General features: G+C 39.5%; 1 long non-coding RNA gene across 1 annotated transcript; it reads left to right on the top strand.

Moving 5' to 3' along the window:
• Nucleotides 1-2076: 2076 nt before the first annotated feature.
• LOC143731975 (uncharacterized) lies at nucleotides 2077-2708 on the top strand. Its single transcript, XR_013201031.1, has 3 exons — nucleotides 2077-2164; nucleotides 2353-2512; nucleotides 2601-2708. It is a non-coding gene; the product is annotated as an uncharacterized LOC143731975 (long non-coding RNA).
• Nucleotides 2709-6906: the final 4198 nt, after the last annotated feature.

Here is a 6906-nt window from a genome sequence, read left to right as displayed (position 1 = left end):
GCGGTTGCCTCCGTCTAATGGACCGCGGCCGGCTGGCGGCAAGCCACTTTGAAATACAAGGATTTCTACTCTCAAAATCGACCAGCCATGGCTATTTTTTTTTTTTTTGCTCCAAAGCCATTAGGGTTTAGGCTATAACAGATTTTTGACTCTTGATTCCATGATAAGGTTTAGGAAATGACATTTAAATTACTTTGAAACTCTGAAGATTATACAGTAAAATATATTTTATTATTTTATGCAGGTACAAATTATTTACATTTCTTTGATTGATGCACATTTGAGACATGCACCAATAAACCAAAAATAATTTGGCAATAAAACTTACTTGGCAAGAAATATGTTTCTCATTGGGTTTTAAAATAGATATTTAATTAATGGTATGAACAATTTAGCAGATTATTTTTTTAAAGGCAATTAAAAAAATCTAAACACATAACATATAAATGTTAAAAATGTATTACTAAAACACATTACAAAGACTGTGAACTGTGAAGTACTGAATTGTGGAGTTAGACCGTACAGTTTTGCACCATTGCTGTGTTCAGGATTTTTTGGGCGGGGCTAAAACGGTGGCTCGATGACGCACTGGAGCCACTGAGGCTGGCCCCTCTCCTAACGATATGACTAGAGCACATTGCATCAGTTTGCCGCAGTTAGATTAGAACACTTAAATAGCACGGTGTTACAAACTCCTGTACGGTAGGTGGCGGTATGCACCTAAAAGTTGGTTACAACTTACAATCCGCCATTAATCAAGAGAAGAAGAAGATTGCCGAAGTTACTACAGCCTACAGTTTGCTAGCTAGCAAAGTTATCGACTACCATCGTTTAAGTAAGTATATGTTTCCTTTTTGTGTAACGCAGTATTATGTTTGCATTGTTTTTAGTTTATCTTTTTAAAATATCTAAGTTAGTAATCTTTGTTCTTGCAGTATGCTGCTAGTCCAGTAGCTAACGTTAGCAAGTGTTAGCTAACACATGCTGTTTTGCCTTTGTTACTGTACACACTGAGGTTAAGCAATGTTGCTAGTAACGTTACATGTAGAAATGTAATTAGCTACTTACAGTAGTTAGCCAAAGCTTTACATCTAGAAAGACTACGTATAACTTGTGTTTTTTTCTAACAAAACATAACATAATAATGAATATAAGTTGTGTAAATTATTTTGTTTGTCCGAACAAGTATGCTGCTAGTTCAGTTCACAATGTAGCAACAGTGGTTAATATTGGTTCTCTTTGATCACTGCAGCAAGCTTTATGGAATAGAACATGTGACATACAACATGCATGGATTGGTTTGGTGCACCTCAGACAAGATGCCAAAAAATATGGTGTCCTTGATAACATCTCATGCTTCCCATTTGAAAACTTCCTTGGGTGCCTGATTAAACAATAGGAGAAAGTCATCGCTCAGTTATTGGCCCTTGGGCCCCCCTGGCACCTCGTGTACAGCATGAAGTTTTCTGCTATGAAGGTATATTCTAGGCCTATGTCTTAGTGTCCAGTGTTTTAACAGTATTGAAAATAGTGCCTTTAGTTGTATATTTTTTTTTAATGTAGATTTCCAGAGACTCCAGAATGGAAAAACAAGCCCTGAGGGAAAGCAATGCACCAGCAGGTGAGAACATGCACACTTTCTTAAATTTAACTTTTTTTGTGTGTGATGTAGGTCCAAAATTACCATATGCCTTTCATTTTGTAGCTTCAGATGACAGCGGCTCACTTCGAGAGCAGGTTAAGCAAGTTGGGACAATGTTGAAGACGTTTGCTCGCACTGGGCAATCAGGTACAACTTGCAAACAACGCAGGCGTTGGTTGTTGGTTTAATTCCCACTGGGGCCATCTGTACATGTAGTAGACCTAGATATAACTGTCATAGTTTAGTAATTGAGGGACCAGGACTGACTACTTTATTCTTTTATTCTGGGAACCCCTGTAGGTGCAGATCAGACCCCAATGCTGCAACGTCTTGGAGAGTGTGGTGATGGTGTGCGTAGCATGGACAACAAAATGGACACTATGCTGCAACATTTTCAGTGCCAATGTGTCTGTTGGAGAGTTATCCCTACCAGGGGATCTGTTACTCCCCCTAGACACCCAGGAAGATTTGGCGTTACTTGACAACAGTATGAGGCAGGATAAAGAGCTCCAGGAACAATTTGTAAGTGTGCTGATTTCGTTTATAACGCCATAGTAAAAAAAAAAAACAGTCATTTTTTTTTTCTTCTAAAAATTAAGATTGTACACTGCATATTCTACAGTCTGAATCCACAGCCTGTTACATTTTAAATTTATGAGAAGCTTCAGAGAAATGTAATTTGTTACACTTTTGTTTTTTTGTATTTTCAGCTTCGGTTTTTGGAAATCGCATGTGGGAGGGACCTAAAGACAACCGTGTGGCGAATGCTTCAGAGTATCTTCTCTAATCACCTTTCCATCAATACAACCTGGACTGGTGTAGGGGATAAAGCATGTTTTAGAGACCTTTTCCTGAAGACCATTGTTCAAAGTAAGTTGGATATTTTTTTTTTATATTTAAGTAGATGTGTATGACCTTATGCCATTCAAATGGAATGACAGATCTTTATTTTCTACAGGAGCCATCCGGAAGAACCCGGCGACCCAGGATGCCACTGTTGAAGCGATCCAGGTTAACGTTACGCGTTACCTGAATGGAGCATCTGACCGTGAAGGTGGAAAAAGGCGCCGCACAGCTGAGAGGGACCCACAGCTGACCCCTTAAACCTAGGCTGACACTCCAGCATCACTGACAACTGGAACCCTTTTTTTATCCTGCAGTCAGTAACATCAAGACCTCTAAAAAAGACTTGTTACAGTGCTTAACTATTCTATTTTTAAATATAGCTTGTAAATCCTAGATTATACATCTAATACTTGATATCTGCACATTATTTGGTATCAAATATTCTACTTGCCGTGACTTCAGTATTGGCTTATTTCATTCCGTCAGTGCTTAACGATTCTATTATAGTTTGTAAATCCTATTTCGTGCCTGATATTTTATATTGCACATTAACTAGTACCAAAAATTCTACCTTCATTCCATCAGTGTGCTTAACTGTAATTCTATTAAAAATAGCTTGGAATACTATTTCATACCTCTGATACTTGATATTGCACATTACCTGGTACCAAATATTCTACTTCATTCCGTCACAGTACTTAACTGTTATTCTATTGTTAAATATAGCTTGTAAATACTTGTGCCACAGGTCAGCATTGCAGTTATAATGGTATATTCTACTCCAGAGCTTTATTCTAAATTATTACCACTTATCCTATTGTCAGAAATCACTTGATAATATGATGTTATACCTCAAATTATTTGGTATCCTTCACTTTCTTTGGTACCAAATATCCTCATTACTTGTGTTTACTGGTAATTCTTTTCATCCCAGAGCTGACCCCCTATATTATTAGCAAGTATTGTAATTGTTAAAATTGTGTTTTTTTACAAGTGTTTTTTTTTTTACCAAAATTTAATTGGAAACCTGCATGTTAGTGTGTGTGTGTGTGTGTATGTATATATGTATTTGTATTTTTCTGTTATATTTCAGTGATCTGACATCTTGTTTTAATGACGGTTACAGTACTTTGAAATGTGGAATTAAAATGCCAAATGGAAATTTGTCTGGTTTGATCAATCATTATTCTTGATAAACTGCATGCTATAAATATTAAAAATATATATAAGTGCAATAAGCGGCGGGACAGCTCGCTCGAAAATAGCGTTTGCCTCCGACGGGCCGCGGAAGGTCTGCCTTCGGTATAACGGCGGCGGAACGGCGGCTGGCCTGCGGGCCGGCCGCGGAACGAGGGCGGTAGGAAGGCGGCTGCCGCTTTTAAAAAGCGGCTGCCGCCGGCGGTGCGCCGTCAAACGTTTTTGCGATTACGCCATTCTGACGCTTCTACTGCATCCGGAGCGCCGCCGGCGGTCCGCCGACTCATTGCTATCTGGGTAATACGTATTCAAAAGAATATCTAAAGAATAAGCACTAGTATCTAAAGAATAGGCACTAGTACTAAAGAATAAGCACTAGTCGCTAATGAATAAGTACTAGTACTTAATGGAATAGATACTAGTATCTAAAAAATAAGTACTAGAAGCATGAAAATAGAGACTAGTAGGTTAAAATGATTAAATGTTAAAACGGCTTGCCATATTGGCTCAGAGAGAGAGAGAGAGAAAATGACCATATTCAAACCAAAATATCTGACTTCCTCTTGGTCTGAGCTAATGACAGTTAATCAGAAAGTTGTCCGGCTTGATCTGAACAATATGCGTACCGAGTTTTATGATTGTAGGTAAAACTATAAAACTAACCCTCCCACTTTTGTCAAAAGGTGGCGCTACTGAGTCCCTGCACCACGCCCGTTTCTGAAACTTTGCACATGTCTACTGGCTAATAAATCTGTCTGTCGAGTTTCATGCAATTTCAAGCAATTTCAGGCATGCTAAGAGTCTCAAAAGCATCCAAAAAGAATTTTAAAGTTTGATGCGTTGCCACGGCAACAGTATCAAAGATATCAATAATCCTTTCACAGGTCTACATCTGCCGTGTATTTACATTATACAGATGAAGTTTGAAGCAAATCGGGTTAAAATAAGAGGGTGATTTCAAAGCATTTTGAAAGTGACACACTTCCTGCTGCCAGTTGGTGGCGCTATAACTTTGACTCACAATAGTCACATCCATGTGATCGGCCTCTTACAACGAACACACTGCTGAAGTTTCATTAAGATCAGCTAATGTATGCTGAAGTTATAACACACTTCCTGTTTCACGTTTCTCGCCATAAATTCGTTTCCTCGCCACGGCCAAACCGTTCGAGATATCAAAAATCCCCTGGCAATTTTTCATCCTCAATGTCTTGACTTCATGCTGACCGAGTTTCGTGGCATTTCTTTGAATTCTCTAGGAGAAGTACTTTAAATTCCATTGCATGCGTTTTACAAACAACCCTAAATAGCCGACTTCCTGTTGGGCTGGGGTAAAAAGTAAGAGCATGAAGTATATATGAACCGATGAGATCTATATGTGTACCGAGTTTCATATTATTACATGCAAGCGTGTTTGATTTATGGACCAAGTTTTCGGACCCCGTTCCAGGGGGCGCTGTCGAGCCCCCCTGCCACGCCCGGGTACCATCTTCAGCCCGGCCCTGATGGCCGCGGGTTCTGACCTGTGTGCAAAGTTTCAAGAGTTTTCGTGCACGGTAAGAGCCCCAAAAGTGCCCGAATAGTCGTTAGAATAATAATAATAATAATAATAATAAATATAGCTGCGAGCAGCGATTACGGGCCCAAGCCGGTGGCACTGCAACCCCGGTGCCTTTAGTTACCTAAAGGCACGGGGGTGGCGGTACCGCCGGCTTTGGCCCTTCATCGCTGCTCGCAGCTATATTTATATATATATATATATATATATATATATATATATATATATATAAAAAGCCGGTGGCACCGCCACCCTGGTGCCTTTAGGTTCATTGTGCACGACGTGACACAAAATATCTGCTGGCTATCTGCCGAACGGCTCTGGTAGTTCCGCTTCAGCACTGATGATGTTGTAGAAATAGTGCGCTCTGGTTGGTCTGGATTATTCGGGATTTTTTATTTTATACAGAAATAAGTTATTTATAATTCAGATGAGAATAAAGTTAGTGTTGATTAAAATGAAGGAAAACAAATATATTGATCTGAAATATAGCACATTAATTTTAAATTTATTTAGGTTCAATTACCAAACATACAATCTTAATTTAATTTAAAGCAAACAATACATTTAAAAGATATGGGTTGTATGCACTTTTTTTTTAATAAAAAAAGATATATATCCAAAAAACAAGGCCTTAAAGGGTTAAACTCTTGTCACTGTAACAGACACAATCTCTCTCTCTCTCACACACACACACACACACACACACACACACACACACACACACACACACACACACACACACACACACACACACACACACACACACACACACACACACACACACACACACACACACAAACACACGTCAAGTCACTTCCATTTTAGATGCAATATTGAATAAGCAGAAAATTCGGATTTTCTGCTCTGAAAATATAAATTAGCATAAAAATTGAATAAGCACTTTTAATATTCTAAACAGAATAAGCACTGGTCACTAATGAATAAGTACTAGTACTTAATGGAATAGATACTAGTATCTAAAAAATAAGTACTAGTAGCATGAAAATAGAGACTGGTAGGTTAAAATGATAAAATGTTAAAACGGCTTGCCATATTGGCTCAGAGAGAGAGAGAGAGAAACGTCTCAGGTTAGGACTGTAACCTATGTTCCCTGAGAACAGGGAACGAGACAATACGTCAACGACGCTATGGGGAACGCCTCAGGCGTGACAGGTGTCTGAAATCACTATCAAATCACGTCAATCATATTGACCGGCGACAGCCCGTGAATCATTAGCGTGAATGATTAACGTGCGACCTGGAAGTATAAAGGGGCGCCTTGCAAACATGACAAATCACCTTATCGTCTGAAGGGACTGTACGGTAGGCAAGCCCCGCGGCATGGCAGGGAGACGTATTGTCTCGTTCCCTGTTCTCAGGGAACATAGGTTACAGTCGTAACCTGAGACGTTCCCTTTCGAAGGGAACTCAACAATACGTCAACGACGCTATGGGGAACGATATACCAACGCCGCCATGCTAAGGGGAGTGCATGCCAAGTGGCAGTGACAACTGTCAGAACCAGCAACTTCAAATGAAACGCTAGAACCACTCACCCTCAGGTCACACTGGGCTGTCAGTGACAGCATTCCCTACGGTCATAGCCCAAGCTACAGCCTCACAGAAAAACCTTCATAAACATGGTTAAATGAAAGGTCTA

The sequence above is a fragment of the Siphateles boraxobius genome, unplaced genomic scaffold (assembly GCF_051911475.1).
Source record: "Siphateles boraxobius isolate OS27281-9 unplaced genomic scaffold, OSU_SipBor_1 89, whole genome shotgun sequence".
NCBI classification, from domain to species: domain Eukaryota; kingdom Metazoa; phylum Chordata; class Actinopteri; order Cypriniformes; family Leuciscidae; genus Siphateles; species Siphateles boraxobius.
This window is presented reverse-complemented; position numbering and strand designations above follow the sequence as displayed.